Raw genomic sequence first — 25,264 nt, 5'->3', positions numbered from 1 at the left:
CATGGTTGTTTTACAGGTACAGCTAAATCACTTAGTAACATGGTTGTTTTACAGGTACAGCTAAATCACTTAGCAGCATGGTTGTTTTACAGGTACATCTAAATCACTTAGCAGCATGGTTGTTTTACAGGTACAGCTAAATCACTTAGCAGCATGGTTGTTTTACAGGTACAGCTAAATCACTTAGCAGCATGGTTGTTTTACAGGTACAGCTAAATCACTTAGCAGCATGGTTGTTTTACAGGTACAGCTAAATCACTTAGCAGCATGGTGGTTTTACAGGTACACCTAAATCACTTAGCAGCATGGTTGTTTTACAGGTACAGCTACATCACTTAGCAGCATGGTTGTTTTACAGGTACAGCTAAATCACTTAGCAACATGGTTGTTTTACAGGTACCGCTACATCACTTAGCAGCATGGTTGTTTTACAGGTACAGCTAAATCACTTAGCAGCATGGTTGTTTTACAGGTACAGCTAAATCACTTAGCAGCATGGTTGTTTTACAGGTACAGCTAAATCACTTAGCAGTATGGTGGTTTTACAGGTACACCTAAATCACTTAGCAGCATGGTTGTTTTACAGGTACAGCTACATCACTTAGCAGTATGGTGGTTTTACACGTACAGCTAAATCACTTAGCAGCATGGTTGTTTTACAGGTACATCTAAATCACTTAGCAGCATGGTTGTTTTACAGGTACAGCTAAATCACTTAGCAGCATGGTTGTTTTACAGGTACAGCTAAACCACTTAGCAGCATGGTGGTTTTACAGGTACACCTAAATCACTTAGCAGCATGGTTGTTTTACAGGTAGAGCTAAATCACTTAGCAGCATGGTTGTTTTACAGGTACAGCTACATCACTTAGCAGCATGGTTGTTTTACAGGTACATCTAAATCACTTAGCAGCATGGTTGTTTTACAGGTACAGCTAAATCACTTAGCAGCGTGGTTGTTTTACAGGTACAGCTACATCACTTAGCAGCGTGGTTGTTTTACAGGTAGAGCTAAATCACTTAGCAGCATGGTTGTTTTACAGGTACAGCTACATCACTTAGCAGCGTGGTTGTTTTACAGGTACATCTAAATCACTTAGCAGCATGGTTGTTTTACAGGTACAGCTAAATCACTTAGCAGCATGGTTGTTTTACAGGTACAGCTAAACCACTTAGCAGCATGGTTGTTTTACAGGTACAGCTAAATCACTTAGCAGCATGGTTGTTTTACAGGTACAGCTAAATCACTTAGCAGCATGGTTGTTTTACAGGTACAAATAAATCACTTAGCAGCATGGTTGTTTTACAGGTACATCTAAATCACTTAGCAGCATGGTTGTTTTACAGGTACAGCTAAATCACTTAGCAGTATGGTTGTTTTACAGGTACATCTAAATCACTTAGCAGCATGGTTGTTTTACAGGTACAGCTACATCACTTAGCAGCATGGTTGTTTTACAGGTACAGCTAAATCACTTAGCAGCATGGTTGTTTTACAGGTACAGCTAAATCACTTAGCAGTATGGTTGTTTTACAGGTACAGCTACATCACTTAGCAGCATGGTTGTTTTACAGGTACATCTATTTCACTTAGCAGCATGGTTGTTTTACACGTACAGCTAAATCAGCTAATACCATGGTTAAATATGAAAAAACAAGACTGTCAAATCAGACCAAGTATGGATGTTCTCTTTGCCTTTATAAAAAATCTCGGTGCTAGGATACTTCGCAGTTTGTGCCAAGGTGTAAAATATGACATTGGGTACGTTTTTTGGGGTTTAATTGAAGATTGATTGTAGTTTCCGTCAATGTAATTGTTTGCATCACTTCCAATCCCCGATACATGTTTTAGCAAATAATATATATTTATATATATATATATAAATACAGTTGAAGTCAGAAGTTTACATACACCTTAGCCAAATACATTTAAACTCAGTTATTCACAATTCCTGACATTTAATCCTAGTAAAAATTCACTGTCTTAGGTCAGTTAGGATCACCACTTAATTTGAAGAATGTGAAATGTCAGAAAAATAGTAGAGAGAATGATTAATTTCAGCTTTTATTTATTTCATCACATTCCCAGTGGGTCAGAAGTTTACATAAACTCAATTAGTATTTGGTAGCATTGCCTTTAAATTGTTTAACTTGGATCAAATGTTTCGGTTAGCCTTCCACAAACTTCCCACAATAAGTTGGGTGAATTTTGGCCCATTCCTCCTGACAGAGCTGGTGTTACTGAGTCAGGTATGTAGGCCTCCTTGCTCACACATGCTTTTTCAGTTCTGCCCACAAATGTTCCATATGATTGAGGTCAGGGCTTTGTGATGGCCACTCCAATACCTTGACTTTGTTGTCCTTAAGCCATTTTGCCACAACTTTGGAAGAATGCTTGGCGTCATTGTCAATTTGGAAGACCCAATTGCGACAAAGCCTTAACCTCCTGACTGATGTCTTGAGATGTTGCTTCAATATATTCACATATTTTGCCATTCGCATGATGCCATCTATTTTGTGAAGGGCACCAGTCCCTCCTGCAGCAAAGCACCCCCACAACATGATGCTTCCACCCCCGTGCTTCACGGTTGGGATGTTGTTCTTCGGCTTGCAAGCGTCCCCCTTTTTCCTCCAAACATAACAATGGTCATTATGGCCAAACATATCTATTTTTGTTTCATCATCAGAGGACATTTCATCAGAGGACATTTCTCCAAAAAGTACGATCTTTGTCCCCATGTGCAGAAAATCGTAGTCTGGCTAGTTTGTTTTAACAAGAAATTTGTGGAGTGGTTGAAAAATGAGTTTTAATGACTCCAACCTAAGTGTATGTAAACTTCCGACTTAAACTCTATGTGAGAATGCTATTCATTGACTACAGGTTTTTTTAATAGTAGCCACCAAAGTTTTTACACACGATTGCATTAACAATTTTTATTTGGTGCACAATGACTGGGCTTACAAAAGCAGGTTTCAATCCAGTGGACTGCAGGCTTTTTAAGGAGCTAATCTGAATCCTATCTGACAGGTGGTAGGCTATTCCTCTCCTCTAATTAGTCTCTATATGCTGTCTGACAGGTGGTAGGCTATTCCTCTCCTCTAACTAGGCTCTGTATGCTGTCTGACAGGTGGTAGACTATTCCTCTCCTCTAATTAGTCTCTATATGCTGTCTGACAGGTGGTAGGCTATTCCTCTCCTCTAACTAGGCTCTGTATGCTGTCTGACAGGTGGTAGACTATTCCTCTCCTCTAATTAGTCTCTATATGCTGTCTGACAGGTGGTAGGCTATTAATCTCAAACAAGACGATGTATGCTGTCTGACAGGTGGTAGACTATTCCTCTCAAACAAGACGATGTATGCTGTCTGACAGGTGGTAGACTATTCCTCTCAAACAAGACGATGTATGCTGTCTGACAGGTGGTAGACTATTAATCTCAAACAAGACGATGTATGCTGTCTGACAGGTGGTAGACTATTCCTCTCAAACAAGACGATGTATGCTGTGCTCATGTATTAAATAAAATGTATGACGACTAACGAAAATACACGTGCACCAGTTTAATTCCACACGATTATGAAAATGTAACTATATACTGATAAGCATAACCAGTCAAATGTATTTTTGCCACCTAACCAATTAACGGTTAACATTCCTATTTCTAACACTTTGACGCTTTTGACAGGCCACCAAGTCCAGTGTACTGTAGGTCAAATGAATGAGTTGAATGAGTTCATGAATGAGTTGGAGTCTTTGTCCCTGTCAATTTGTTGAAAATCTATGACAACTAGACAAGTCTCTCTGTCTGGTCTCTCTGCCTGGTCTCTCTGCCTGGTCTCTCTGCCTGGTCTCTCTGTCTGGTCTCTCTGTCTGGACTCTCTGTCTGGTCTCTCTGTCTGGTCTCTCTGCCTGGTCTCTCTGTCTGGTCTCTCTGTCTGGTCTCTCTGTCTGGTCTCTCTGCCTGGTCTCTCTGTCTGGTCTCTCTGCCTGGTCTCTCTGCCTGGTCTCTCTGTCTGGTCTCTCTGTCTGGTCTCTCTGTCTGGTCTCTCTGTCTGGTCTCTCTGTCTGGTCTCTCTGTCTGGTCTCTCTGTCTGGACTCTCTGCCTGGTCTCTCTGTCTGGTCTCTCTGTCTGGTCTCTCTGTCTGGTCTCTCTGTCTGGACTCTCTGTCTGGTCTCTCTGCCTGGTCTCTCTGCCTGGTCTCTCTGTCTGGTCTCTCTGTCTGGTCTCTCTGCCTGGTCTCTCTGCCTGGTCTCTCTATCTGGTCTCTCTGTCTGGTCTCTCTGTCTGGACTCTCTGTCTGGACTCTCTGTCTGGTCTCTCTGTCTGAGAGTTAATATCTGTTCTTTACCTAATCCATGTTGTAGATAGCATGAGCCACTCTAAACTGTAATGTCTGTCCTTTACCTAATCCATGTTGTAGATACTATGAGCTACTCTAAACTGCAATGCCTGTCCTTTACCTAATCCATGTTGTAGATAGCATGAGCTACTTTAAACTGTAATGCCTGTCCTTTACCTAATCCATGTTGGAGACAATATGAGCTACTCTCAAACATCTCCACTAGTCGTACTTTGACAACTCTGTGTCTGGTCTCTCCGCCTGGTCTCTCTGTCTGGTCTCTCCGCCTGGTCTCTCTGTCTGGTCTCTCTGTCTGGTCTCTCTGTCTGGTCTCTCCGCCTGGTCTCTCTGTCTGGTCTCTCTGCCTGGTCTCTCCGCCTGGTCTCCCCGTCTGGTCTCTCTGCCTGGTCTCTCCGCCTGGTCACTCCGTCTGGACTCTGTGTCTGGTCTCTCTGCCTGGTCTCTCCGCCTGGTCACTCCGTCTGGTCTCTCTGTCTGGTCTCTCTGCCTGGTCTCTCTGCCTGGTCTCTCCGTCTGGACTCTGTGTCTGGTCACTCTGTCTGGTCTCTCTGGCTGGTCGCTCCACTACCTGCTGCAGTACAGTACAGTAATAAGGAATGGGAGCAGTGATAAAATGTTGATTTAAACAAAACATCTTGTGTGTTTGTCTTTCATTAGGGGACAAAGAGACAGAACTCTAAGCAGATGGAGGTGGCTTATGTCTCCTTGGTACCATGCTGGGAGGACCAGGAACCAAGCCAACGCCATACACACATGGGCACACACACACACACACACACATGGGCACACACACATGGGCACACACACACACACACACACACACACACACACACACACACACACACACACACACACACACACACACACACACACACACACACACACACACACACACACACACACACACACACACACACCAGCACACACACATGGGCATGCACGCAACCAGACTCTCTCTCAAACACACACATTCAATCCTCAAGACACACCAACCCTTAAAATTCAAACAAACCTCCCATCTGCCAAAGACAATTTCGAGGTGCTACAGAAAATCCCTCACAGGGCTAATGTTAGCATGGTTCCATATGCGATGAGTCAGTAACGCAGAACACAACACCCTAAAAGCCCCAGGTTAAATCCTTAAATATCTCCATCATGATTAAAATCTTTGAGTTTATCTTTTGGAGAAAAAAAATCCAACAGAAATAGACTCTAAATGGGAAAACCTACACGTTGTTTTGTTGTTAGTGTCATGGTTGGTATAATCTTCTCTTACAGCAGAAAATAATTGCTGTATATGTATGGTGCAATGAGAAATATTCTCGGTATCTGGTTCTCAGCTAGAGAACAGTGTGGGATGGTGACATGGTCCTAAGGTTGCTTTCCTCTCTCTGTCTTGGTGCGAAGGCAATCTGTTGATCAGTGGGGAGAGAGGTACCCCATGCTAGGAAAAACAAGAGCTTTACCCAATGTTGATTTCTATCTCACTGGATGTTGGAAAAGTTGATTTGCACAGGATATTTCCTTGACCGTCAGTGCACCAACGTCACTTAGCTAATTTTTGTTGTTCACACAATAAAAAACAATCTGTAAGAAATACTTTCCAAAAGATTTTAGAACCTTAATACTGTAATGTCTGTCCTTTACCTAATCCATGTTGTAGATAGCATGAGCTACTTTAAACTGTAATGTCTGTCCTTTACCTAATCCATGTTGGAGACAATATGAGCTTCTCTCAAACATCTCCACTAGTCGTACTTTGACAACTCTGTGGTGTTTCTGTGTGTTTCTGTGAAACCCTGTAACATCTTAATCCAGAAAGACAAACGCATCATATATTTACCTAAACTCATTACATTAGATATTCACATTTATAGAACTCTGTTATTGTTCTCTTTTGTTTCCCTGCATGTAAAATCATTCATTTCCATTTTTGCCTCTTATACAAAGTATTGGTTTATTAATGAATTTATGAAAATCATAGACAGGGGACTAAGACTGCAATGCTGCTGGAATTATTAAACCATGTGATGAAGCTTATGTGATACCCAACTACTTTACTAGGAGTCAGTGATGAGATACAGATTCCCAACTACTTTACTAGGAGTCAGTGATGAGATACAGATTCCCAACTACTTTACTAGGAGTCAGTGATGAGATACAGATTCCCAACTACTTTACTAGGAGTCAGTGATGAGATACAGATTCCCAACTACTTTACTAGGAGTCAGTGATGAGATACAGATTCCCAACTACTCTTCTAGGATTCAGTGAGGAGATACAGATTCCCAACTACTCTTCTAGGAGTCAGTGATGAGATACATATTCCCAACTACTCTTCTAGGATTCAGTGATGAGATACAGATTCCCAACTACTCTTCTAGGATTCAGTGATGAGATACAGATTCCCAACTACTCTTCTATGACTCAGTGATGAGATACAGATTCCCAACTACTCTTCTAGGATTCAGTGATGAGATACAGATTCCCAACTACTCTTCTGGGATTCAGTGATGAGATACAGATTCCCAACTACTCTTCTAGGATTCAGTGATTAGATACAGATTCCCAACTACTCTTCTAGGATTCAGTGATGAGATAAAGATTCCCAACTACTTTACTAGGAGTCAGTGAAGAGATACAGATTCCCAACTACTTTACTAGGAGTCAGTGATGAGATACAGATTCCCAACTACTCTTCTAGGATTCAGTGATGAGATAAAGATTCCCAACTACTTTGCTAGGAGTCAGTGATGAGATACAGATTCCCAACTGCTTTACTAGGAGTCAGTGATGAGATACAGATACCCAACTACTTTACTAGGAGTCAGTGATGAGATACAGATTCCCAACTACTTTACTAGGAGTCAGTGATGAGATACAGATTCCCAACTACTTTACTAGGAGTCAGTGATGAGATACAGATTCCCAACTACTTTACTAGGAGTCAGTGATGAGATACAGATTCCCAACTACTCTTCTAGGATTCAGTGAGGAGATACAGATTCCCAACTACTCTTCTAGGAGTCAGTGATGAGATACATATTCCCAACTACTCTTCTAGGATTCAGTGATGAGATACAGATTCCCAACTACTCTTCTAGGATTCAGTGATGAGATACAGATTCCCAACTACTCTTCTATGACTCAGTGATGAGATACAGATTCCCAACTACTCTTCTAGGATTCAGTGATGAGATACAGATTCCCAACTACTCTTCTAGGATTCAGTGATGAGATACAGATTCCCAACTACTCTTCTAGGATTCAGTGATTAGATACAGATTCCCAACTACTCTTCTAGGATTCAGTGATGAGATAAAGATTCCCAACTACTTTACTAGGAGTCAGTGAAGAGATACAGATTCCCAACTACTTTACTAGGAGTCAGTGATGAGATACAGATTCCCAACTACTCTTCTAGGATTCAGTGATGAGATAAAGATTCCCAACTACTTTGCTAGGAGTCAGTGATGAGATACAGATTCCCAACTGCTTTACTAGGAGTCAGTGATGAGATACAGATTCCCAACTACTTTACTAGGAGTCAGTGATGAGATACAGATACCCAACTACTTTACTAGGAGTCAGTGATGAGATACAGATTCCCAACTACTTTACTAGGAGTCAGTGATGAGATACAGATTCCCAACTACTCTTCTAGGAGTCAGTGATGAGATACAGATTCCCAACTACTTTACTGAGAGGGGAGCTGAAGAGACAGACAGAGAGAGAGAGAGTAGTCAGAGTGCTTTCATTAATTCCATGTGTTTCTGTAAGGAAGGATCATAGCGTGACCTTTTTCAGGATCCATCATTTTTCTCATTATGCAGGAGGCCAACTAGATCCAAGCTGACACCAGACTCCTGCAGGGGGCAATTATGGCCTAAATGAATCCGCAACAACTTGGTAAACGTGCACTCTACATCTCAGTGAGAAAAGAGGAGAAAATAAAACACCAGACAAAAAAAACATAAACAGACTAATTTGACATCAGGGCATTTTCTAGAAATCATTAAAGCTTTACCATTAGCTTTAATAGTTTGAGCGAACAATTAAAGCAAAATGGGTCTGGTTTGTTTGAAAGAAGTAGGATCTATTTGGCTCTTTTAATTCTTTCTTATTGTGATCTTAAATAACTCAAGATAGATCAGAGAGAAGAGGCTTGAATATATTTTAGATGAGCATCACATTAGTTTTATTTTGGGATGATGCACCGCCCTATTTGTTTTTCACACTTTAAAAACACTCTGTAAGAAATACTTTCCAAAAGAAGTTAGAACCTTACACTGTAATGTCTGTCCTTTACCTAATCCATGTTGGAGATAGCATGAGCTACTCTGAACTGTACTGTCTGTCCTTTACCTAATCCATGTTGGAGATAGCATGAGCTACTCTGAACTGTACTGTCTGTCCTTTACCTAATCCATGTTGGAGATAGCATGAGCTACTCTGAACTGTACTGTCTGTCCTTTACCTAATCCATGTTGGAGACAATATGAGCTTCTCTCAAACATCTCCACTAGTCGTACTTTGACAGCTCTGTGGTGTTTCTGTGTGTTTCTGTGAAACCCTGTAACATCTTAATCCAGACAGCCAAACGCATCATATATTTACCTAAACTCATTACATTAGATATTCACATTTATTGAACTCTGTTATTGTTCTCTTTTGTTTCCCTGCATGTAAAATCATTCATTTCCATTTTTGCCTCTTATACAAAGTATTGGTTTATTAATGAATTTATGAATCTCATAGATAGGGGACTAAGACGGAAACGCTGCTGGAATTATTAAACCATGTGATGAAGCTTATGTGATACCCAACTACTTTTCTAGGAGTCAGTGATGAGATACAGATTCCCAACTACTTTACTAGGAGTCAGTGATGAGATACAGATTCCCAACTACTTTGCTAGGAGTCAGTGATGAGATACAGATTCCCAACTACTTTGCTAGGAGTCAGTGATGAGATACAGATTCCCAACTACTTTACTAGGAGTCAGTGATGAGATACAGATTCCCAACTACTTTGCTAGGAGTCAGTGATGAGATACAGATTCCCAACTACTTTGCTAGGAGTCAGTGATGAGATACAGATTCCCAACTACTTTAGTAGGAGTCAGTGATGAGATAGATTCCCAACTACTTTACAAGGAGTCAGTGATGAGATACAGATTCCCAACTACTTTACTATGAGTCAGTGATGAGATACAGATTCCCAACTACTTTACTAGGAGTCAGTGATGAGATACAGATTCCCAACTACTTTACTAGGAGTCAGTGATGAGATACAGATTCCCAACTACTTTACTAGGAGTCAGTGATGAGATACAGATTACCAACTACTTTACTAGGAGTCAGTGATGAGATACAGATTCCCAACTACTTTACTAGGAGTCAGTGATGAGATACAGATACCCAACTACTTTACTGAGAGGGGAGCTGAAGAGACAGACAGAGAGAGAGAGACAGTTGACAGAGTGCTTTCATTAATTCCATGTGTTTCTGTAAGGAAGGATCATAGCGTGACCTTTTTCAGGATCCATCATTTTTCTCATTATGCAGGAGGCCAACTAGATCCAAGCTGACACCAGACTCCTGCAGGGGGCAATTATGGCCTAAATGAATCCGCAACAACTTGGTAAACGTGCACTCTACATCTCAGTGAGAAAAGAGGAGAAAATAAAACACCAGACAAAAAAAATAAAAAAAAGACTCATTTGACTTCAGGGCATTTTCTAGAAATCATTAAAGCTTTACCATTAGCTTTAATAGTTTGAGCGAACAATTAAAGCAAAATGGGTCTGGTTTGTTTGAAAGAGGTAGAATCTATTTGGCTCTTTTTATTCTTTCTTATTGTGATCTTAATAAACTCAAGACAGATCAGAGAGAAGAGATTTGAATACATTTTAGAATGAGCATTACATTAGTTTTATTTTGAGATGAAGAGCCCGCCTTTTTTCATTTCTTAGAACTTCTCTATGTAGTTGTCTCATGTTATATGTTTCAATGTTTGATTGACAGCTCTCTAGGCCAGTAGCATGCGTTGGTTGACTAAACATCATCAGTAAAGCCACTCACATTGGTATGGGGAGGAGCAGGGTAAATGTGGCCTTTTACACGTTTCAACCCTCCACTAACTGCCATGCATCTTTAAATACTGCTCTCCTCACTTAATTATTTCGAGCACAACATCTAATTAGGCCGGTAGAGCTTCTATATTGCAGACTCTCTCACTCGCATCTTCACAGCTTCGCAACGCACAAATCTCCCACTATCACTCTTGAATGTTAATCACAGTTACAATGCAGTGGTTTTGATTTAATAAGCAAGCTGGAGGTTATACGCTCACTGTGGATAATGGATACACTCTGAGACGGATAACCTTGATCATCTCAAAGATAACCCTCCATGAATTCTATGCATTTCCCCAATGTACTCAGAGACACACACACACGCACACGCACACACACACACACACACACACACACACACACACACACACACACACACACACACACACACACACACACACACGCGGAAACACACACGCACGCATACACACACCAACCCCATATGGGGACTACAGTGAAGGCAGGAGACGCAGATTTGACAAGTTCTCTAGTCTCCAGAGTCATGGTGTCGTGAACATACGTGCTCCTGTCATGAGAAGTCCTAACAGCTTGTGTCAACAGGCATATGACTGTCATGACAGGCTGTAGCGAGCATCGTGACATCCTGGATACAGAAACATTTGACTGTATGAAGGGCATATACTGTAATAAGGGGCAGATATGACGCACACACGTCATACACATAATTATAAGCTGTAATGACAAGGCGCTGCATGGCAATGCATTGTGGGACAAATTTGGCATGATGAGGGTGATGGTTTATGTCAAGATGTTTTTTCCCAAGCCACATCCATAATAATTTCCACTGAGTTGAGAGGATGACATGTATGTGTTATGTGTTATGTGAGTTATGTGAAATGTATATTTTCATTTTGATTACGAAGTTTGTGCCACTACGAATCGCCAATCTAAAGATGATAAGTGTAGAGATGTCCTGTATATTTCAGCATTATACTGAACATTTGATTACTGTATAGACAGAGAGAAGTGGATGATCATTTCTCTGGGGTTTCCTCTTATCGTGTCTCTAGGTAATACAGATGCTACCCTCCTTTATGTGAGTTTGTTAACCTAACAAAGACAACATTTAACGTTTCTACCTCCTGTGAGAAAAATCCTTTTGTCAGGGTTCTTGTCTTTAAGCCAGAGCTGTGTACACACTGAGACTATTCTCCAATCCCCCTATTCTCCAATCCCCTTATAAGTCTGGAAACTACTGCAGCTAGACAGATATCTAGACGGATGTCTAAAGGGGTAAAATACTTCATTTCTTCCTGAACCTGCTGCCTATTTGTTTGTTTTTAAATCCTCTATAATGTGTTTGTTTTCTGTACTGCGTGGGCAGAGTTCCAAAACAGAATATGTTGAAGTTGAAAACCTCTTTTTCAGAAAGAGACATGCTAAGAAAGCCAGTAAGTGTAATGTCTGCTTCCAACTCACACCCTCAAACACCTAGATCCCCTGAACACAGCTCACTTTCCAGCCCACTTTCCAGCTCACACTCTCAAACACCTAGATCCCCTGAACACAGCTCACTCTCCAGATCCCATTCACCTGAATTCTAATCACCTGTTCACACACCTGTATGTCATTATCACACATGATTTAGTTCAGTTCTTTGCACCCCATCATTGTGAGGTATTGTTTGTTTTGTGACACACGGCTTTCGGAACGCTGGGTTGCCAGTGATTTAATCCTCCCGTGTATGATAGTTTTTGCCTGCCTCACTAATGACGCCTTTTACCTATTCCCTGCCTGTACTTTAGCCTATCGGATTTCCTGTTATCAACCTATTTCCTGATCTCCCGGACTACGTTACTAGCCTTTTCCCTGCCTGTACTGTTGCCCTTTTGGACCCCCTGTATATGACCTTCTGCCTGCCCCTGGATCCATCTACCTGCCTCCTCCTGTGTGTGACCTTCTGCCTGCCCCTGGACCCAGCTACCTGCCTCCTTCTGTGGTCCATTGCATTAAACACCTGCTGCGCTTGAAACCAGATCTCTGTGTCCCCTCGTGTTCACTACAGAAAATGGTGTTACATGACCACAATCGATTTACCTCCAGCAAGAACGTTAATGTTTCATAAGATGTTTGTTTTAGTCACATTGATGGTGTGTTTCTGTTCTCTTTTTTAATCAAAGGTTACAAAGTAGTCAAACTTCCTAAAAAAGTTACTAATGACAGACCAGGCTCCCCTTCCTTTGGCTTCAGACTCTTCCCCCCCCCCCCCAGTGTTCTGTCTCTCATGCCTGTCCATCTCCAAACCATGATACAGTCTCTCTCACAGAGTTCAGCTCCTATGAAACTTGCTCTGACTCTGTATGAGTTGTCCTTTTGAATTAAACCAGGGGAGAAGAACAATGATCTGACTGTTCAGAACTTCTCCACAGGGGATCCTCTTGTCTGGGCGAAGAAACAGACATACACACACACACTCACATGCATCACACACACACAGACTCCTACCCCAGCATCTTTGCCTGAAATATTGGGTTTTGCATTAGGTCCTAATAAGAAGGAGCAGCGGTAACTCAGTGCACCCCGCTGGGATCTTTCATGTGTCCAATTATTGACAGAGCCCCCCCCCCCCCTCCCCCCCTACCAAATCCATATTCACCCTTTACTGCTTTTCATTAGTTAGGATCACCACTGGCTGTCTTTCGTGTGTGTCAAACCTGGAGAAACACAGAAACCTCAGTTTCATCCAGTCAGCACGCTGGGACCACTGCAATAATCAATAGTACCTTCAGCATCTACAGACGTTTTAGTACCCAGGATATGTCCGAGTACTGGGATTTTAGAAGGGTTTGGTGGAATGGGTCGTGTTCATTTCCATTAGTACAGGTTTTTATAAGAGTGCTCAAACCAAATTGATTATTAAATGGAAGGATTTGATAGAATTTAAGTTGTTGATGTTATGTCACTGACCAGGTATCAATCCTGGGGCATCAGCTTGGTTCAAAGACTACGTTAGCTCTCCGCACTAAAACCTGTGCGATGGCAGGTCTGGGAGCCAACAGGGATCTTAATGTGTCAGGCAACGTTACTAAACATCCACTTACTCACTTCAGACAAATACAGTGTGCATACAGTGCCTTTGGAAAGTTACAGGCTTTTTCTAAAATGTATAAAATAGTTTTTTTCCCTCATCAATCTACAGTCATGGCCAAAAGTTTTGAGAATGACACAAATATAAATTTTCACAGTTTGCTGCTTCAGTGTCTTTAAATATTTTTGTCAGGTGTTACTACGGAATACTGAAGTATAATTGAAAGCATTTCATAAGTGTCAAAGGCTTTTATTGGCAATTATCAGAAGTTGATGCAAAGAGTAAATATTTGCAGTGTTGACCCTTCTTTTTCAAGACCTCTGCAATCCACCCTGGCATGCTGTCAATTAACTTCTGGGCCACGTGCTGACTGATGGCAGCCCATTCTTGCATAATCAATGCTTGGAGTTTGTCAGAATTTGTGGGATTTTGTTTGTCCACCCGCCTCTTGAGGATTGACCACAAGTTCTAAATGGGATTAAGGTCTGGGGAGTTTCCTGGCTATGGACCCAAAATATTGATGTTTCGTTCCCCGAGCCAGTTTTTCCTTATGGCAAGGAGCTCCATCATGCTGGAAAAGGCATTGTTCGTCATCAAACTGTTCCTGGATGGTTGGGAGAAGTTGCTCTTGGAGGATGTGTTGGTACCATTCTTTATTCATGGCTGTGTTCTTAGGCAAAATTGTGAGTGAGCCCACTCCCGTGGCTGAGAAGCAACCCCACACATGAATGGTCTCAGGATGCTTTACTGTTGGCATGACACAGGACTGATGGTAGCACTCACCTTGTCTTCTCCGGACAAGCTTTTTTCAAGATTCCCCAAACAATCGGAAAGGGGATTCATCAGAGAAAATTACTTTACCTCAGTCCTCAGCAGTCCAATCCCTGTACATTTTGCAGAATATCAGTCTGTCCCTGATGTTTTCCTGGAGGGAAGTGGCTTCTTTCGCTGCCCTTCTTGACACCAGGCCATCCTCCAAAAGTCTACGCCTCACTGTGCATGCAGATGCACTCACACCTGCCTGCTGCCATTCCTGAGCAAGCTCTGTACTGGTGGTGCCCCGATCCCGCAGCTGAATCAACTTTAGGACACAGTCCTGGCACTCGCTGGACTTTCTTGGGCACCCTGAAGCCTTCTTCACAACAATTGAACTGCTCTCCTTGAAGTTCTTGATGATCCGATAAGTGGTTGATTTAGGTTCAATCTTACTGGCAGCAATACCCTTGCCTGTGAAGCCCTTTTTGTGCAAAGCAATGATGACGGCACGTGTTTCCTTGCAGGTAACCATGGTTGACAGAGGAAGAACAATGATTCCAAGCACCACCCTCATTTTGAAGCTTCCAGTCTGTTATTCTAGCTCAATCAGCATGACAGAGTGATCTCCAGCCTTGTCCTCGTCAACACTCACACCTGTGTTAACGAGAGAATCACTGACATGATGTCAGCTGGTCCTTTTGTGGCAGGGCTGAAATGCAGTGGAATTGTTTTGGGGGGATTCAGTTAATTTGCATGGCAAAGAGGGACTTTGCAATTAATTGCAATTCATCTGATCACTCTTCATAACATTCTGGAGTATATGCAAATTGCCATCATACCAACTGAGGCAGCAGACTTTGTGAAAAATGATATTTGTGTCATTCTCAAAACTTTTGGCCACGACTGTACACACAATACCCCAAAATGACAAAGCAAAACCCATTTTTTAGAAATGTTTGCTAATTTAAAATCTGAAATATCACATTTACATAAGTATTAAAACCCTTTTTTCAGTACTTTGTTGTAGCACATTTTGGCATTGATTACAGCATTGAGTCTTCTTGGGTATGACGCTACAAGCTTGTCACACACCAATTTTTGGGGAGTTTCTCCCATTATTCTCTGCAGATGCTCTCAAGCTCTGTGAGGTTGGATAGGGAGCGTTGCTGAACATTTATTTTCAGGTCTCTCTAGAGATGTTCGATCAGGTTCAAGTCCTGGCTCTGGCTGTGCCACTCAAGGACATTCACAGACTTGTCTCGAAGCCACTCCTACGTTGTCATGGCTGTGTGCTTAGCGTCATTGTCCTGTTGGAATGTGAACCTTTGCCTCAGTCTGAGGTCATGATCAATGGAAACAGGATGCACCTACTGTAACCTCAACTTCGAGTCTAATAGCAAAGGGTCTGAATACTGAATAGGGTCTGGTTGTTGGGGACCAGGCAGAGGGTATGTCCCCAACACTAAGTCTTAGTCTGAGTACTCATTAGAAAAATACAATTAGTATTCCTACATTTAGTTTTAAGGCTAATTAAATCTAACAACCTAATCTAAAGGCAGAAAATTCAACAACAACAAAAATAGCAATTTTGTAAATGTTAGTGGTCCATCACTTATAATGAAAATATAATTAGTCACTTTGTGAGATACATGGTAAGATGGCGATCTGCATATGAATTTGGAAATAGAGAGAAACAAACACATGTTTGATTTGATGTGTGTGACATGTTTTTAATTCTGCATTAACTTCTTCCTGGCTGAAGGCTTTTAAATCAAACCCTGGCATTAGACATTAATTACATCGGTCTGAGGACAGCATTTGAGGTCTCAAAGGGAAATGAGCTTTCGCCCCTTTTCGCATGTCTGCTAATTATTGAAAACAAGATTGGTTTCTGATTAAACGAGCGGATGGATCGTTGCTGGGCAGGTGAGACACATTGACATACAGGAAAACACTTGAGATTATTAGAGTTGGGGGGTTATATAATGGGTATTTGGTAGAGGGGAGAGTTATATCATGGGTTATTTTTGAAGGAGGGGGTTATAAAATGGGGTATTGGAGGCGGGGTTATATCATGGGTTATTGGTGGAGGGGTTTATATAGTGGGTTATTGGTGGAGGGGGGGGCTGGGTTTATATCTTAGATTATTGGTGGAGGAGGGTTGTGGGTTTATATCATTGGTTAGATGGTAGAGGGGGGGTATTTCATTGGTTATTGATGGAGGAGAGGGTTATATCATGGGTTATTGATGGAGGAGAGGGTTATATCATGGGTTATTAGTGGAGGAGAGGGTTATATCATGGGTTATTGATGGAGGGTGGGGTATTTCATGGGTTATTGATGGAGGAGAGGGTGATATCATGGGTTATTGATGGAGGAGAGGGTTATATCATGGGTTATTGATGGAGGAGGGGGTTATATCACGGGTTATTGATGGAGAAGGGGGTTATATCACGGGTTATTGATGGAGGAGGGGGTTATATCACGGGTTATTGATGGAGGAGGGGGTTATATCACGGGTTATTGATGGAGGAGGGGGTTATATCACGGGTTATTGATGGAGGAGGGTGGGGTATTTCATAGGGTTATTGGTGGAGGGGTTCTGTTTTCACCATATATTTTACCTCCTGGTGATGTCATTCAGAAACATAATGTTAACTTTCACTGCGGATGATACACAGCTGTACATTTTGATTAAACATGGTGAAGCCCCAAAATTGACCTCCCTGGAAGCCTGTGTTTCAGACATAAGGAAGTGGATGGCGGCAATGTTTTACTTTTAAACTCGGACAAAACAGAGAGGCTAGTTCTTGGTCTCAAGAAACAAAGAGATCTTCTGTTGGATCTGACAATCAATGTTGATGGTTGTACAGTCGTCTCAAATAAAACTGTGAAGGACCTTGGCGTTACTCTGGACCCTGATCTCTCTTTTGACAAACGTATCAAGAATATTTATTGGAAAGAAAAAAAAATCATCTTCGTAACATTGCAAAAATCAGAGACTTTCTGTCTAAAAATGATGCAGAAAAATGTATCCATGCTTTTGTCACTTTTAGGTTAGACTACTGCAATGCTCTACTTTCCGGCTACCAAGATAAAGCACTAAATAAACTTCAGTTAGTGCAAAACAGGGCTGTTAGAATCTTGACTAGAACCCCAAAATTATATTATATTACTCCAGTGCTAGCCTGTCTACACTGGGTTAGCTGTTAAGGCTAGGGCTGATTTCAAGGTTTTACTGCTAACCTACAAAGCATTACATGGACTTGCTCCTACCTATCTCTCCGATTTGGTCCTGCTGTACATACCTACACGTACGCTACGGTCACAAGACGAAGGCCGCCTTATTGTCCCTAGAATTTCTGAGCAAACAGCTGGAGGCAGGGCTTTCTCCTATAGAGCTCAAATTTTATGGAATGGTCTGCTTATCCATGTGAGAGACGCAGACTCGGTCTCGACCTTTAAGTCTTTATTGAAGACTCATCTCTTCAGTAGGTCCTATGATTGAGTGTAGTCTGGCCCAGGGTTGTGAAGATGAACAGAAAGGCACTGGAGCGACAAACCACCGTTGCTGTGTCTGCCTGGATGGTTCCCCTCTCCACTGGGAATCTCTGCCTCTAACCTTTTTATGGGGGCTGAGTCACTGGCTTACTGGTGCTCTTCCATGCCGTCCCTAGGAGGGGTGCGTCACTTGAGTGGGTTGAGTCACCGACGTGATCTTCTTGTTCGGGTTGGCGACGCCGTGGGGGAGATCTTCATGAGCTATACGCCTTGTCTCAGGGTAGTAAGTTGGTGGTTTGAAGATATCCCTCTAGTGGTATGGGGTCTGTGCCTTGACAAAGTGGGTGGGGTTATATCCTGTCTGGTTGGCCCTGTCCGGGGTATCGTTAGATGTGGCCACAATGTCTCCTGACCCCTGCTGTCTCAGCCTCCAGTGTTTATGCTGAAATAATTTATGTGTTGGGGGACTAGGGTCAGTCTGTTATATCTGGAGTATTTCTCCTGTCTTATCCAGTGTCCTGTGTGAATTTAAGTATGCGCCCTCTAATTCTCTCTCTCTCCCTCTCCCTCCGCTCCCAGAGGACCTGAGCCCTGGGACCATGCCTCAGGATGACTCCTTGCTGTCCCCAGTCTACCTGGCCATGCTGCTGCTCCAGTTTCAACTGTTCTGCCTGCGGCTAGGGAACCCTGACCTGCTCACTGGACGTGCTACTTGTCCCAGACATGCTATTTTTCTACTCTTTCTACCGCACCTGCTGTCTCTAACTCTGAATGCTCGGTTATGAAAAGCCAACTGACATTTACTCCTGAGGTGCTGACCTGTGGCACCCTCTAAAACCACTGTGATTATTATTATTTGACCCTGCTGGTCATCTATGAACGTTTGAACATCTTGGCCATGTACTGTTATAATCTCCACCCTGCACAGCCAGAAGAGGACTGGCCACCCCTCAGAGCCTGGTTCCTCTCTAGGTTTCGTCCTAGGTTCCTGCCTTTCTAGGGAGTTTTTCCTAGCCACCGTGCTTCTACATCTGCATTGCTTAATGTTTGGGGTTTTAGGCTGGGTTTCTGTATAGCACTTTGTGACATCGGCTGATGTAAAAAGGACTTTATAACCTGTACTGCTCTGGCGTTCCGCCAGCGGAACTCCTCCCACATTCCACTGAAAAGGCTGAGCGCGAAATTCAAAATATATTTTTTAGAAATATTTAACTTTCACACATTAACAAGTCCAATACAGCAAATGAAAGGTACACATCTTGTGAATCCAGCCAACATGTCCAATTTCTAAAATGTTTTACAGCGAAAACACCACGTATATTTATGTTAGCTCACCACCAAGTACAAAAAAGGACAGACATTTTTCACAGCACAGGTAGCATGCACAAAGCCAACCTAACTAACCAAGAACCAATCAAACTAACCAACAATCAACTTCATCAGATGACAGTCTTATAACATGTTATTCAATAAATCTATGTTTTGTTCGAAAAATGTGCATATTTCAGGTATAAATCATAGTTTACATTGCAGCTACAATCGGAAATTGCACCAAAAGCAGCCATAATAATTACAGACACCAACGTCAAATACCTAATTACTCATCATTAAACATTTCTGAAAAATACATAGTGTACAGCAAAAGAAAGACAGGCATCTTGTGATTCCAGCCAATATTTCTGATTTATTAACCTCTAACGAGCCTCTACCCCGGATCCGGGAGCCCCCCCCCCCCCCCCCCCCCCCCACTGATTAGCATCGCTAGCATTGCGTCACAATTAAATAGTAGCATCTAAATATCATTAAATCACAAGTCCAAGACACCGAATGAAAGATACAGATCTTGTGAATAAAGCCACCATTTCAGATTTTTAAAATGTTTTACAGGGAAGACAAAATATGTAAATCTATTAGCTAAACATGTTAGCAAAAATCACCATTTTTCTTTGTCCACCATTTTCTAGCTATCACCAATTTGGCTAAACTAAGATATTAATAGCCACTAACCAAGAAAAAACCTCATCAGATGACAGTCTGATGACATATTTATGGTATAGGAAAGGTTTTGTTAGAAAAATGTGCATATTTCAGGTATAAATCATAGTTTGCCATTGCAGCCAGCATCACAAATCTCACCAAAGCTCCTGGAATTACTACAGAGAGCAACTTGTATTACCAATTTACTCATCATAAAACATTTCTTAAAAATACACAGCACATAGCAATGGACAGACACAGATCTTGTGAATTCAGACAACATTTCAGATTTTCTAAGTGTTTTACGGCGAAAACACAATAAATCGTTATATTAGCATACCACATACGCAAACGTTACCCGAGCACTGATTCTAGCCAAAGAGAGCGATATCGTATCATCGCCAAAATATATACATTTTTTCACTAACCTTCTCAGAATTCTTCACATGACACTCCTGTAACATCATATTACAACATACATATACAGTTTGTTCGAAAATTTGCATATTTAGCCACCAAAATCATGGTTAGACAATGACAAAAGTAGCTCAGCTTGTCAGAAAATGTCGTGCACCATATTAGACAGTGATCTAGTCTTATACATAAATACTCATAAACTTGACTAAAAAATACAGGGTGGACAGCGATTGATAGACAATTTAATTCTTAATACAATCGCGGAATTACATTTTTTAAATTATCCTTACTTTTCAATACAGGTTGCGCCAAGTGAAGCTATAGCAAACAAGATGGCGGCATAAACGTTTAACGTTTATCGACAGAAACACGATTTATCATCATAAATTGTTCTTACTATGAGCTGTTCTCCCATCAGAATCTTGGGCAATGAATCCTTTCTTGGGTCTAATCTTCTTTTGGTCGAAAGATGTCCACTTGTCCGTCGAAATGCCCACTAACGTACGACCGGGACCCCGAAACGTGCCCGGAGCTTCAAAGTCTATTACAAAGCAATGCCTCAAAATCGCACTAAACGGATATAAATTGCTATAAAACGGTTTAAATTAACTACATTATGATGTTTCTAACACCTATAACAAGTAAAAAGATGACCGACGCTATATTACTGGCTAAACCAATGCTTGGAAAAAGGCCAGTCAGATATCCTTCTCGCGTTGAGCGCAGTGTCCAAAGGAAGGCTTACTTCCGGTATTTTGTCATTTATAGAGCCAATGATTGCGCAATCGACTCCATTCAAATTGTCACCACTTACTGACATCTAGTGGAAGGCGTGGGCAGTGTTTGTATCTCATAGGATTAACAGAGACTTTAAAAACTGATCTGGAACCAGAGGCCAAGATGTCTAAATCTCACACACTGGGAGGAAAAGTGCTGTAGAATGAGTTCTGTTTCACTCAGAGACATAATTCAAACGACTATAGAAACTAGAGAGTGTTTTCTATCCAATAATTACAATAATATGCATATTGTACGAGCAAGAATTGAGTACTAGGCAGTTTAATCTGTAGAGACAATTATGCTAATTTGAAACAGCACCCCCTATAGTTGCAAGAAGTTAAGGGTTTTTCAGCGAAAACACAATATAGCGTTATATTAGCTTACCACAATAGCCAGAAACACAAGCCATTTCCCAGTAGCAAAAGTTAGCGATCGTAATAAACCAGCAAAAGATATATAATTTTTGACTAACCTTGATAAGCTTCATCAGATGACAGTCCTATAACATCAGGTTATACATACACTTATGTTTTGTTCGAAAATGTGCATATTTAGAGCTGAAATCAGTGGTTATACATTGTGCTCACGTAGCTACTTTTTCCCACAACGTCCGGATATTTTTCTGACACTTTTTCTGACACACATATTCTGACCAAATAGCTATTCATAAACATAACTAAAAAATACATGTTGTATAGGAAATGATAGATACACTAGTTCTTAATGCAATCGCCATGTTACAATTCTAAAAATAACTTCATTACGACATACAGCTTCGGTATAGCTAGAGAGTACCCAAAAGCTGGGCGCCAACGACTAGTTCACATGTACGACAGATATATGAAATAGCATCATAAAATGTTTCCTACTTTTGCTGATCTTTCATCAGAATGTTGGACAAGGGGTCCTTTGTCAAGAACAATCGTTGTTTGGATTTAGAACGGCCTTTTTCCCTCTCGATTTAACAAGCACACTAGCCAAGTGGCACGAATAGTATTAATAATATGCATATTGTACGAGCAAGAATTAAGTACGAGGCCGTTTAAATTGGGCACGATTTTCCCCCAAAGTGAAAACAGCGCCCTCTGTCCTCAACAGGATAAATACATTTGATTGATTGATTGATTGAGAGGGGGTTGGGTCTATATCATGGGTAATTGGGGGAGGGGTTGTGGTTATATAATGGATTATTGATGGAAGGGGGAATTTTATAATGGGTTATTCGTGGAGGGGGGTTTACATCATGTGTTATTGGTGGAGGATGGTGGGGGGATATCATGGGTTATTGGTGGAGGGGGTGGGGGTGGGGGTTATATTATGGGTTATAGGTGGAGGGAGGGATTATATCATGGGTTATTGGTGGGGAGGGGTTTATCAGGGGTTATTGGTGGAGGTAGGGATTACATCATTGGTTATTGGTGGAAGGTGGGTTATATAATGGATTATTGGTAGAGGAGGGTGGGTGGATATTATTGGTGGAGGGGGGATTATATCATAGGTTATTGGTGGAGGGAGGGATTATATCATTGATTATTGGTAGAATGTGGGTCCCCAAGTCTAGAACAGACTACATGACTACATGGGACATTTATTCCACATTAGGTAACTGATGCAAGCAGTCAAATCAAATTTAAAGAGCAGATAAAAATACACCTTATGGAAAAGTGTGAAGTGTCATGACTCTCTCTCTCTCTTGGGTGAGAATCATAGGTGCCAGATCAGTTCGGCACAGGGATGACAGATCGTCATTTAGCATTTTGTGATGTCATTACGGATGGTATAGCAAGATAACTGTAACTCTGAAAGTAGACACATCCGAGTTACCAGAGTTACATCTAAATGTTGTAAAATGTATGTGATTAAAATGTGAATCTATTTGTGAAACTATAGCAATGTGATTTTAGCCTTCTAAATGAGAAATGTTTTCGTGCAAAACTTTTGCCAAGTCAGTAACCACGCCCATGTGAACACAGACATTTTGTCAACGTGATGGAACCTCCCTCCAAGGCGAGTACTTAAATGGACTCGCTGAAGAATTAACATACAGACCAGAGAACGTGAGGATCATCCACATGTTAAAATGGTTGGAATCTCTACAGACCAGTATGCGTGCAGCGCGAGCTGAATACTTTGACATTTTTGCAATGTAAATACAGACCAGACAGCGTGGGCCGGTGGCTACACGGCTGACAAATGGTTTAAATCTACCAGACCAGAAAATGGTAAGACTCTGAAACTCTTGAGTGAAGAAGATAAAGACTACATCGGAACATTCAGTCTGCAGCTGTTTAAGTACTTAAGTCTAGTGAACCTGACCAAAGACCACCGCGTATGGAACATTTGAAGGATCCAGTCTAACGAAGACGAGAGTGGAAGAACATTTCCCTCTCTCCACCGTGTGATACATCTGAAAGATTCAATCTAACGAACACTCCGGGACAAAGAAGCCTACTACAACTACAAAGGACATTGTGACCACTGGTGGACAAACTACTGTCTATCTACTCACTACTCAATACATGTGATACAATTATTTTTCATGTGCAAAGTATTCATTCTCATGAGCATAGCTTCCACATGCCCCCTCTGTCTCTCCCGCTCTTTCCTTCCCCTTTCCTTCCCCACCCCCTTTCCATTGTGTAACAAGCCGTCAAATCGGGTTACTCCACTAGGGACTTTGCATTGCATTATGTTAGTAATCAATATATATATTTTTTTAACCTTTTTTAAACTAGGCAAGTCAGTTAAGAACAAATTCTTATTTACAATGAGGGTTGGATTAAGTGCCTTGTTCAGAGGCAGTACGACAGAGTTTTACCTTGTCAGCTCGGGATTCGATCTAGCAACACTTTCGGTGACAAGTCCAACGCTCTAACCACTAGGCTACCTGCCGCATCTATATAACCTGTGTGTGTGTTTATGTAATTCTGTGTGATTATTTAGTTAGTTAGTAAATAAATAATTAAGCCAATTTGTGTATCGCTGAATCATCATTTAGACTAGGGTTCGTGCAGATTTATGAAGTCAACGACGTTCAGAATGAGACTGATATGAGGTAATAATAATTAATAATTGACTGTTATTGATGTAAGAGATATTTATGTCTTTAGAGTAAGTCGGGAGATAGTAACTCGTTAAAGAACTTTTCCTGTGGTGCCCCAAAGATTGCTAATGACCAGATTGCTGGTTGCTAAGATTGCTAATGATAATTGTTACATGATTAATTTAGTCATGTAATAATTAAACATTATTAATTGATTTGATAAAATAACAGTCATCACATTAATGGTAGTCATGTCACGACAGAAGTAACACAAACATAGGCACAGACACATGCATACAGTACACAAACATGACAAAATACTCACTATACACACGTACACATGGATTTTGCATTGTATATATGTGCTAGTGGACTATGGGCCTGAGGGCACACACCTAGTGTGTTGTAAATTCTGTAATGAATGTATTGTAATGTTTTTAAAATTCTACATCTGCCTTAATTTTGCCGGACCCCTGGAAGAGTATGGGGATCCATAAACAAATATAAATATCATGGGTTATTAGTAGAAGGGGGGGTTATACCATGGGTTAGTGGAGGAGGGGGGTTATACCATGGGTTATTGGGGAGGGGGGTTATATCATGGGTTATTGGGGAGGGGGGTTATATCATGGGTTATTGGTGGAGGGGGGGTTATAAAATTGGTTATTGGTTGGTAGGGGGTGGATTTATATCTTAGGTTATTGGTGGAGGAGTGGGGGTGTTTATCATTGGTTATTGGTGGGGGGGATTTATATAATGGGTTATTGTGGGGGGGGTTATATAATGGGTTATTATGGGCAGGGTTATATAATATGGTATTGGTGGAGGAGGATGTTTATATCATGGGTTATTGGTAGAGGGAGGGGGTGTTTATATAATGGGCTATTGGTGGAGGGGGTTGGGTTTATATCGTAGGTTTTGGTGGAGGGGGTTGGGTTTATATCGTAGGTTATTGATGGAGGGGGTTGGGTTTATATAATGGGATATTGGTAGAGGGGGTTGGGTTTATATAATGGGATATTGGTAGAGGGGGTTGGGTTTATATAATGGGTTATTGGTAGAGGGGGTTGGGTTTATATAATGGGTTATTGGTAGAGGGGGTTGGGTTTATATAATGGGTTATTGATAGAGGGGGTTGGGTTTATATAATGGGATATTGGTAGAGGGGGTTGGGTTTATATAATGGGTTATTGGTAGAGGGGGTTGGGTTTATATAATGGGTTATTGGTAGAGGGGGTTGGGTT

The sequence above is a fragment of the Salvelinus fontinalis genome, chromosome 7 (assembly GCF_029448725.1).
Source record: "Salvelinus fontinalis isolate EN_2023a chromosome 7, ASM2944872v1, whole genome shotgun sequence".
In the NCBI taxonomy this organism is placed as follows: Eukaryota; Metazoa; Chordata; class Actinopteri; order Salmoniformes; family Salmonidae; genus Salvelinus; species Salvelinus fontinalis.
The sequence above is the reverse complement of the archived record's forward strand: the minus strand, read 5'-3'. Positions refer to the sequence as shown.